The sequence below is a fragment of the Lissotriton helveticus genome, chromosome 8 (genome assembly GCF_964261635.1).
Source record: "Lissotriton helveticus chromosome 8, aLisHel1.1, whole genome shotgun sequence".
NCBI classification, from domain to species: domain Eukaryota; kingdom Metazoa; phylum Chordata; class Amphibia; order Caudata; family Salamandridae; genus Lissotriton; species Lissotriton helveticus.
The window spans coordinates 152,396,799-152,408,345 of NC_136069.1; positions in this window are offsets into that span (position 1 = coordinate 152,396,799).

Sequence of the window (11,547 nt, forward strand, 5' to 3'; positions counted from 1 at the left end):
GACGATGCCAGGCAGCCAGCACACTAAGAGGCTGGTAGGTTTTTAGGGGACACCTCTAAGGGGCCCTCTTGGTGCATGTTTTAATAAATCGACTCCTGAGGAGTATGGATTTATTAAGACAAGGTGTTTGATACCAAACACCATAGGTTTCAGAAATATCATGATCTAGCTGGGGAACTCATAATAACCAGTGCCCAGTACATAAACATAGGATGGGTTCCGTGTTCACTTTTAGTATCTAGTAATAGAACTAGATGGCACTCGGGCATATCTGCTCGTACAGGTATGTCCTCACATGTAATATAATGCACCCTGCCATAGAGTTATAAGCCTTCTGTAGGGGTGACTTGCATATATTACATGCAGTGTCTGTAGGCATAGCACACACCAGGTGTGTGCCATGTTGTGTTCTCTCACTTGTTTGTACCATTTCACAAAGCCTCCAATGACAGTCTGCATGAGTTTGGTGATGGTTCTGTTAGAGTGGCACAATACATGCTATAACCCTTAGGGACCCTCTTCAGTACCCATACCCTAGGTACCAGGGCTGCCATTTACTGGGGACTTGCAGAGGTGCTAAAGGTCTTGCCACTTGGGGAACAATTGCACAGTTACCTTGTTGTGGGGAAAGAGCTCTGGAACTGAGGACCTGTTTAGAAGGAATCCAGTACACTTTAGTCAAAATTGCATCAAATACCAAGCAAAAAGTAGGGGTGACTAAGTCGGAAAGTGGCACTTTCCTACATAGATCATGATTATTGAGCTACCCATTACTCACTGAATGCCCTACTTTTCCTCTGTTTCAATCATGTATAATGTAAACTGACATTTCCACATCAGCCAGCAACATTATAGCTATATTTTTGTAAGATTATGTTCAAAATTAGATAATCTGATCATACACTTTTTCTAGTAAGTCAACTTTAAAACCATTTTCCTTTCGAGTTTGAAACTGGATAGATGTACCTGACCTTCTTTTCCCAAAAACAACAAAGTTACCCAAATTCCTGATTTTACGGTGAAAACCCACAAGCAGAAAGATTTGCCAGACTTACAGAAAGTACGCGCGCCAGAAAACGGCAGAGTAAGTTAATTGTCTTGTCAGTTTTCTTTCCTAATGAATGTGGTTGGTAAACAAGGGAGGCGCTTGATCAGATGTTCCAATGACAATGTATCACAAAGGGTGCCTCCCTTGTGTACTTGCACCGCACACCTGTTTTTCCGTGGTTCAGCACAATCTGCTAATTAAACATGTTTTTATTATGGGTCAGTGGTATCTGGAGGTGAACTAGTGGACAATTGTTTTGGGAAAAGAATAGTCTCCAATTCAGTGTCCATTGGTCTTACAATTGAAACAACCAGCCTTTTTGGATCCCAGTCCTTACCCTTGTACCCACCCTTGGATTGTAAAGTGTCTCTGGGCCCACCCTCCTGAAACGGTTTTTGGGGGCCTTTAGAAGACTGTTTATATTTTTCTTTAGACTGTCCCACATTTTTCTTTTAGGGGTGATTGACAACCCCTTTCTTTTGGTCACCCCCTCCATGAGACTTTTTGGACACTCTAGCCTAGACCCAATAGTCAGCCTTCTTCCCCAACTCCTGGGGAGAGACCAACCCTAGCTCCACCAGGTATTGATGCACTTTTTCAGAAGTACTGTTACTTAACAGATGCTCTTACATGAGCAAAGTATGACGCCCTTTATAGTCTTGCACCGTACTCCCTTTTAACCAATCACCTAGTGCTTTGACTGAAAAGTCAACGAAATCAACCAAGGACTGACTCACGGTTTTGTGAGTCTCCTACAACTTAATCCTGTACACTTCACTCAGTCCAATGCCCTGAATCAGGGTATCCTTCAGAGGTCATAGGACTCAGTATCTTCCTCATTGTCAAGATGCTATCTCTGCAATTGCCTGATAAACCGTCTCATAGTAGAGAGCCCCAATACCTATTGTTGAGCTTTCTCATTTTGCAAACCCTCTCAAAGGCTGTAAACCATTTTGTGATATCATCACTCTCAACATGTTTGGTGACAATCTCGTTGGGGATTTGAGATCAAACATTTCCTCCATATATCTATTTACCTGGTTTCTGCCACCATTCGTGGGTGCTAGACCCATCCGAGCCCTTTCTTTCTCTATAGTCAGGATTCTGGTCCTCAACGCTACTCTTCTGGCTAGTCTCTGCAGGTCCTGGTCTGGATCCTTTAATGCTTCTTGGGCCTCGTTTGGCCTGGCCTGCCTTCAGGTATAGTTTTAGATGACAGGTTTCTACTAATATCCTCTTCCTCTGGGGTGTCTTCCACATGAGTACTGTTAGCAGTCTCATCTTCACTGACATGGTCATCATCAATGTTTTCACATTGTTCTTCCCTTGCTGCCTGGGCTCTATCAAACTCAGAAAGCAACCCCTGGAGCTGTACTTTTGTTGGTCTACACCCAGTTGTAAGTTTACAAGTCTTGCAGAGGAAAGGTCCTTTAGATGCTTCAGGCTAAGTTGCAGGTAAGGTGTCAGGTTGAGTTCCTCAACTCTATCCTCTGAGGTTGACATGTTTACTGTAGTTAGGACCGTTTTAGAAAATGTAAAAATATTCTAACACTATACGTTTAAGGCCTAACTACTAGTATACCGTTTTAAAACTCTAATACAATGGACTGGGGGACTTAACATAAGGCCCTAACAGTTCAGATTAGAATGATTTGGAAAAATTAAAAATTGAATAATTTCATAAATGTTTTTTAATATAGTTAATTGTGGGGTTCTTTGTGAAATCACCTATCAACCAAGTGGTATCAAAGTCTTGTATCCCACTGCTGATCGATCAATGTAGGAAGCACGCTTTTTATGTAGTGTACAAAACAGAGGTACACTATGTAGAAAGTCAAGACAACCCTTATTGGTTTACAGGTCTTAAATTAATGATCCCAAATGCTCTCTTTTGTAGTGGTGTGGGTGAGCAGTTTAGCCTTATCAGAGGGTAGTGTTAAGCAACACTATGAGTGAAGAGTGAAGAAATGAGACACAGACTCCAGAAGAAACTCAAGACCCATTTAGAAAAATGACAGGTATTTTTAAATATATTTTAACACCAAGAACTCCATAATTGGGCATGTACTGTTCAAAATATCAGTTTTTACAGGTAAGCCAAAATATCACACAAATGAGTTTTTACACACTAATGCTTTTCTAATGGAGAATGAAAATATATTTGTGTACAAGTACTTGCAATCATATTTCGGGGGCTCCCTTTAGAACTTAAGGTGCTAAGGGGCTAAGGTCCAAAGAACCACTAGCAATTCGGGTCTCCCTGCCCTAGAGTGTATGGGTGCAGAGGTGCTGAAATAGGTTGGTAGCCGTGTGCTACACCATAGGCAAAGGAGATGGAGCACCTAGAAACAGGCTGCAGAGGGAGACTTAAGGACAAATCTGGGAGTTCTAATGGGGATCTCAGTTCATGAGAGTTTTGGGAGAAGGGACACACAGTCGGTTGTCATGGACACGGGCCAGGGAGCTTCGGTGCAGAGAGTTTTGGTCAGCTGGGTCCCTGCATCAAAGGCACTCACTGTTTTTGGTCAGCCCTGCAAAGGGAGGACAAAAACAGGGCAGCTGGGACCCACTCTGTGCTGGCCTCTGTGATGTTGACATTCCAAGTCGGCTAGTCAGTCAGTTGGAGTCTGGATTGGACTTAAAAGCTTTGGTTGCTGCAAGGGGTCCGGTACCCTGGGTATTGGAGCAGGACAGCTCCTCGGGGCCCTGGCATCTTCACACTTGGTGTAGAGACTGATCTGACCTCTGGGAGCTAGGTGATCTCCTGCTGGGTGGTTGCTTCATCGATGGACCCAGTGGTCAGTAAAACAGTGAACTGGATGTTGCAATCGGTGCCTGCAAGTTACAGGCAAGTGGTTCCTCCACTTCAAAGGAGATGCTGATGGTGTGGCAAAGTAAAGGTAGCCCTAAGGCTTTTAAAGGATTCACCAGAACAAGTCAGGTTGTCGCAACTATCAAGACAGAAGGAGGCAGGCAAAGTTTGGTGCCAAAGTCCACCGATAGTCCACAATTCTCACTTCTTCTGCTCTTATTTGACCTTCTTCTTCTTTTTCCAGGTGAATCTGAAGTCCTAGTATTAGGAGGCCACATGAATACTAAATTTAAGGGCATTAAGTGTAGTAAAGATTAGTAGCCAATGAGCTACTTACCCTTGTGGTCACTACACACCCAATACGACCACTTTCTGGGTAGAGAAGGCATAACCCTGTCCCAGAGTCTCTAATTCTACCAAAACCAAGATGGTGGAATCCTTCTGTCATTGAGAACATCAGACAGTCTGCCTTAGAGGTGTGACTGGGCTAGTTGTGCACCAAACCTCCTTGCATAGCTAATTTCCAGCCTGTCCTGGTGCCACATGGGCCTCAGGGCAGGGGGTGGCTTCTGCCAGGTGTTAAGGAAACCAGGGTCACATATCAAAGCCAGCAGGGGCTTTGAAGCTCCTGGCCGTGATATGCTAAATCACTAGCCATCTTGCTATGGAGGTGTACACACCTCCTACCAGAGCAGGCATTGTTTCTGACCTCTGAGAGTGTGGGCTCTCACCTCCAGGGGGTCAGAACCTCCTCTATGGTGGCAGGCTAGACGATGCCAGTCAGCCAGCACACTAAGAGGCTGGTAGGTTTTCAAGGGACACCTCTAAGGGACCCTCTTGGTGCATGTTTTAATAAATCGACTCCTGAGGAGTATGGATCTACTAAGACAAGGTGTTTGATACCAAACACCATAGGTTTCAGAAATATCATCATCTAGCTGAGGAACTCATAATGACCAGTGCCCAGTACATAAACATAGGATGGCTTCCCTGTTCACTTTTACTATCTAGTAACAGAACTAGATGGCACTGGGGCATATCTGCTCGTACAGGTATGTCCTCACATGTAATATAATGCACCCTGCCTTAGAGTTATAAGCCTTCTGTAGGGGTGACCTGCATATATTACATGCAGTGTCTGTAGGCATAGCACACAAGGTGTGTGCCATGTTGTGTTCTCTCACTTGTTTGTACCATTTCACAAAGCCTCCAATGGCAGTCTGCATGAGTTTGGTGATGGTTCTGTTAGAGTGGGACAATACATGCTGTAGCCCTTAGGGATCCTCTTCAGTACCCATGCCCTAGGTACCAGGGCTGCCATTTACTGGGGACTTGCAGAGGTGCTAAAGGTCTGCCACTTGGGGAATAATTACACAGTTAACTTGTTGTGGGGAAAGAGCTCTGGAACTGGGGACCTGGTTACAAGGAATCCAGTACACTTTAGTCAAAATTGCATCAAATACCAAGCAAAAAGTAGGGGTGACTATGTCGGAAAGTGGCACTTTCCTACATAGATCAAGATTATTAAGCTACCCATTACTCACTGAATGCCCTCCTTTTCCTCTGTTTCAACAATGTATAATGCAAACTGACATTTCCATATCAGTGATGCTGTTAATGCTAAAATTGAATGCTCTTATGTCAGTTGTCATTCAGAATACCAGCAAAAAAACATCAGCCAGCAACATTATAGCTATATTTTTGTAAGATTATGTTCAAAATTAGATAATCTGATCATACACTTTTTCTAGTAAGTCAACTTTAAAACCATTTTCCTTTCGAGTTTGAAACTGGATAGATGTACCTGACCTTCTTTTCCCAAAAACAACAAAGTTACCCAAATTCCTGATTTATGGTGAAAACCCACAAGCAGAAAAATGTGCCAGACTTACAGAAAGTACGCGCGCCAGAAAACGTCAGAATAAGTTAATTGTCTTTTCAGTTTTCTTTCCTAATGAATGTGGTTGGTAAACAAGGGAGGCGCTTGATCAGATCTTCCAATGACAATGTGTCACAAAGGGTGCCTCCCTTATGTACTTGCACCGCACACCTGTTTTTCGTTGGTTCAGCACAATCTGCTAATTAAACACGTCTTTATTATGGGTTATTTCATGTATTGCTCTACCTAGAATGACATTTGTCGGGGTGGTTCCTGCTGTTTTACAAAGAGAATGACATTAGTCACAAATAAATTAGAGGTACAAGGGGAGAAAAGTTCATATTAGTATTTAAAACAGAACTTTGGTAAAAACTCTTTAGGAATGCAATAAAATATAAATGAAAACTAAACACACTCAAACAACCTCATCTGTAACATGCAGTAGCAGAGCCCTTTTACTTACCTCAAAATATTGAAAAACTGAGTGAGTTTAGTGAATCGAACTCTGCTTCAACTGAAGGGATTATGAGTAAATTTAGTATAATTTCACACAACATGGTGCAGCAAGGAATCTTTAACCCAGATTTTACAAGCAATTATGTTGTCCTTGCATCGCGCAAGATGACACAAGGCTTCAGTAAGATCTGCAAAGCTATGCGAGGAGGGATTTTTGCCACCTTGCATGACTGTGAAGAAATGTAATGCAACGCAGTGGCTTGCACTGTGTTGTGTTACATGTCATAGGGGTAGACATTCCAAGGGGATAAATGGGTGTTCCTGTGTATCCATCCATGGAACGTGATGTCATCCCAGATTTACTAAAGGTAGTAGGCCTACGATTGCACCAATAACATGTACCATAGAGATGATTACCTAAGAGGAATATCTTTGTTTCTCCTTATTACTTTCTCTTTCTTTGCATGATCCATTCCGCGTCATGCACAGACAGAGGTAATTGTCTCTAGCATTTTTTTTGTGCAGGAAAGTATCCATTCCTGCGGAAAAGCAACTTTGTCTGTTATGCAGAAAGGACTGCACCATGGTGCAAGGGTGCCTGCATAGGCAGTAGGCAGCACTCAGTACACCAGCACCAGTAGTTGGTGCAATTCTGCTCTCTATTTTTCAAGCAAAGCACTGCAGCAACTTTGCTTCCTGCCCTGTGTTGCATGAAAGGATAGTACGTATGCCCCTTGCTGCGCTGCATTGCGGGAAAGGAAGAGAGCAAAGATTTGTAACATTTCTGCTATTCCTTTCACTGGTACACAGTGTATTGCCAAGCTCCATTGCAGGCACCCCTATACCATAGTCAAAGGGATACCCCCCCCCCGCACAGAAACCAAGGAGGTATTCTCTTCATTCTAAGCATGGACCTGTAGAAAGAAGAATTAATAAAGAGAACAAAATTATTTTTCTCCTTGTAATGTCATCATCTGGGAGGTGTATTGATTTGTAATAATCCCAGGTTTACAAACTTTTGTAACTCTGGATTTGCGTCAAATCCATACACCACCCATGGAACATCCCACAGCTCAAAATGTAATACCAGGCAGAGTAAGCATTTACCTTGTGTTACATTTTTGTGTGTAGCAACACAAGGCGGTGCAAATTGCCCCTGCCTGGTTTTGTAAATCTAAATTAAGAAATTGCATTGCTCTGTCCTTCATGAAGCAAGGACAACGCAACTCCTTAATAAATGTGGCCCAAGATTTCCAACATCCTAACCTCATAAAGCTGAGCTATTTTACTGGTCTAAATTTAAAGTAACAGTTTGAAACTTCATCCATTCCCAGCAAGGAAAACAGTAACTTTCTGTTTGTTCTGTCACTGTCATCTTTCTGTCAGAAAGCCCTAGTGGCACTAACAGATTTATGCTCCTCGGCATCTATTACTATCCTAATGTTGTGTAGCCCGATTTTATAATTATTATGAGTGTTATTAATCAAACAATACATTTGTTGTTATTGTATGTACAATCTATTCTTGTAGATATAGAAATGCATGCAAATTTACTTCAGGCATTCAGGATGAAGTTGCTCCACAGCAAAAAAATATTTTTCACATGAAGAAATGTGAAATTGACTAATTAGCATTAACACCTAATTTACACATTCAGGTTTTCCGCCTGGTGAAAAATAAGCATGCATATATTTTACACATCTGAGAGCCTGATTGTGGCTTTGGCAGACAGTCTACATGCATAAGGGTGTCAGAGGACATTACCCCTGCCTCTACTTTCAATCAGCTACTACTTACTGCCACATTTGGATGACTACCAGCCCAGCGGCCATCTCTCTGCCTTAAAAGGAACAACCTGGTACAAAAGGGGGTGGTAGAAAACCGGTCCTAGGATGCTTGATTCCGGTCCAGGGAAGACATGGCTTGGCAGTTCGGGCTGGACTGTTCCCAAGAGGCACAGGGCCAAGACTGATTTGCATATGGCCGTGTCAGAACTGGGGTGGCTTGGTGAGCAAAATAACGATGAATTAAACCCAGATCTGTGACTGGGGGTGAATGTTTTGCCATTGTGCAACATTCCGTCCATCATCTTGTGTGTTTTGCTGTTCACCCTATGTGGGAAGGGTATGCCCAGACGTGGGTCCCGTGCTCACTAAGCCACTGGAGTCAAGCTATCCTGGCTGAAGACGGCTGATAGCAAGAAACCGGTCCTAGGATGCTTGATTCCGGTCCAGGGAAGACGTGGCTTGGCAGTTCGGGCTGGACTGTTCCCAAGAGACACAGGGCAAGACTGATTTGCATATGGCCATATCTGAACTGGGGTGGCTTGGTGAGCAAAATGAAGATGGATTAAACCCAGATCCGTGACTGGGGGTGAATGTTTTGCCATTGTGCAACATTCCGTTCATCATCTTGTGTGTTTTGCTGTTCACCCTATGTGGAAAGGGTATGCCCAGACGTGGGTCCCGTGCTCACTAAGCCACTGGAGTCAAGCTATCCTGGCTGAAGATGGCTGATAGCCAGAAACCGGTCCTAGGATGCTTGATTCCGGTACAGGAAAGACATGGCTTGGCAGTTCGGGCTGGACTGTTCTGAAGAGGCACAGGGCCAAGACTGATTTGCATATGGCCATGTCTGAACTGGGGTGGCTTGGTGAGCAAAATGAAGATGGATTAAACCCAGATCTGTGACTGGGGGTGAATGTTTTGCCATTGTGCAACATTCCGTTCATCATCTTGTGTGTTTTGCTGTTCACCCTATGTGGAAAGGGTATGCCCAGACGTGGTTCCCGTGCTCACTAAGCCACTGGAGTCAAGCTATCCTGGCTGAAGACGGCTGATAGCCAGAAACCGGTCCTAGGATGCTTGATTCCGGTCCAGGGAAGACATGGTTTGGCAGTTCGGGCTGGATTGTTCTGAAGAGGCACAGGGCCAAGACTGATTTGCATATGGCCATGTCTGAACTGGGGTGGCTTGGTGAGCAAAATAACGATGGATTAAACCCAGATCTGTGACTGGGGGTGAATGTTTTGCCATTGTGCAACATTCCGTCCATCATCTTGTGTGTTTTGTTAAAAGGAACAACCATCATTAAGGTTCCCTTCAAGGTACTACAAGTTTGTGGATGTCCGCCATCAGTTTTGATGGCTGTTTACACCATTCACCCTCCTGTGGAAAAGTAAATTTTGCCATGTTCTGTGTCCCTACGCGTCCTCCATCATATGTTATCTGTGTATGATTAATATGCATATGTTATTCCCCATGTTCGATTAAAGACGCAATTATAGTTGTGTCCACCTTTAGTATGTCAGTTTCCAGTTCTCGTGAATACTACGAATATCAGGCCTATGTAAAGCTACGTTGCCACGTTTCTCAGTGTGCACGTTATTCCATTGTAAAGTCTCCGTTTCTAGGCCTCAAAAGGGCCCGGACACCAGATTCAGCTCCTGTCTCCTGGAGCCTCGCTGAGGAGCGATACAGCCCCCACCTGTATCCTCGACCCTTCACTTACTTCCTGCCTCGCAGTGCCCGGCTCAGCTTGGCTCTGCCTCTGAGTCTGCCAAGAGTATGTTATGATTCCAGTTATCAGTTCAGTCCTCCTTCTCTGCATTCCTAAGCTACTGAATCGCATCAATAGTTTCCGTCATTGTCTAGCCTTCACGTCTCCATGTAAGAGAAATACTGCATTTAATGGTCATTTAATATTCTTCATCACGCACTACATGTAGAATAATGCATGCTCCAGTCTTAGAATCAAGTTAGCCTTTCCCCTCCTGACTTATAGTTTATATCAACATGTTCTCTAAACATCAGATACTAGATACTGCTTAGGTACATGTCGCCCTGACTCTCCAGACTTCAGTCTCTGCTCCTAGCACAGAGTTCGAAGCCCCCAGCTTCTCCTAGTAACACGTCATTGCCAGCTTGCGCGCACCATCAGGTCAGAGGTCCCGGCTCCTTAGGTAGCCCCCTCCATGTTCCCGCCCCATTCATGACATATTCTGTTACGTTTGCATCACATGTCTATGTATACGCCTCTGTTACACCTACTTTCACCCTTATCTTTCGCGACTGCTACGCGTCACACCCTTTGCTCCACCCACTGCTCCGCCTATCGTATGTATTGTAATGCAACTGTTTTAGTATATATGATCGTGCACTGTTATTAAATGTTAGCGCGCTCATCCCAGATCCAGCCCCAGCAGCTGCTGGGCCCTGCCATCCTATTCCTATGCAGGTTGTCCTGTTCCTGTCCTTTATGCTGTAATAAACCTGCAAAACTCCTACTACCTCGAATCTTGACTCTTATTTATTGAGCTATCTGTCATTCATTTATGCATTCAAAAAGAGAGGTATTATTTATTTATTTACCACATAATGGCGCCCGAATAGGGACTTGCCCTTTCCCCACGCGTCGGTGAAGCCACGCCGACCCCCTGACCCTCTGCAGTCGTGACGGAACTCTTCTGCGCACCGGCAGATATTTCTGCTTCAAGTATCCCTCAGGCCCACGGAGGAGACGGAGGAGGCGGTCCAGCATCCAGACGAGACGGTGGAGGAACGCGGCGAGTCCCGACCAGAGCCCAAGCCGAGAGTCCAAGGTCCGAGGTATCCGGAGGTCCACCCGTAACTGAAGTCCGAAGTCCGTCCGTCCGGCGTCCAAGCAGTCCCGTCCAGTCTGAGGCCTTCCGTTCTTACTGCCCGGTGAGTACCGTTGCTGGGGTAGTATCTAGACAGGGTCAATCTAATTGACTCTGGTCCGTGGGTTGGTGGTACACAGTCCCACAAACGAAGTGTCCACTTCGGTGGATGCGGGTCCTGACGTGTCTCTGTATGAGACCGGTAAGTTTCGTACTGTTTCAGCAGTGCATCTAGTTTCTGTTCTAGTCAGTTCTGTTCTCGAGAAAATTCATGTATTCTGTTTTCCGTATTCCAGGTAGTATTCTGTTCGAACTGTTATTCTGAATGTTCTTCATGTATCTTGATGTCGTGGTATGAGTGTGAAGTAGTTATCGTGTTTATTGTGTATCGTATTGTGTCCAGATTATAGTTCAGTCATGCCGCTCTTTTCAAAACTGCGTCAGTTGAGAACTAGAAAAGGTCTCAAACTCTTGGTCCTCAGGTCTCTACAAGAGGCAGGCAGACCAAGCGTTTGGTGGACAGGATCCTTTGTTGCATTTGTGATGGAGTACCCAATCTGCAAAACTCTAGATCAGGCCCTGAATACTCAATGAAATGCACAACTGTCAAAGGTTTTCTTGGTAATCCACTGAGAGTGAGACGTTGGCTCCACATGTAGAATCAATTCAACAGGAGCAGATTCCTAACTTTCAAAGCTATGGATCTGTGACCC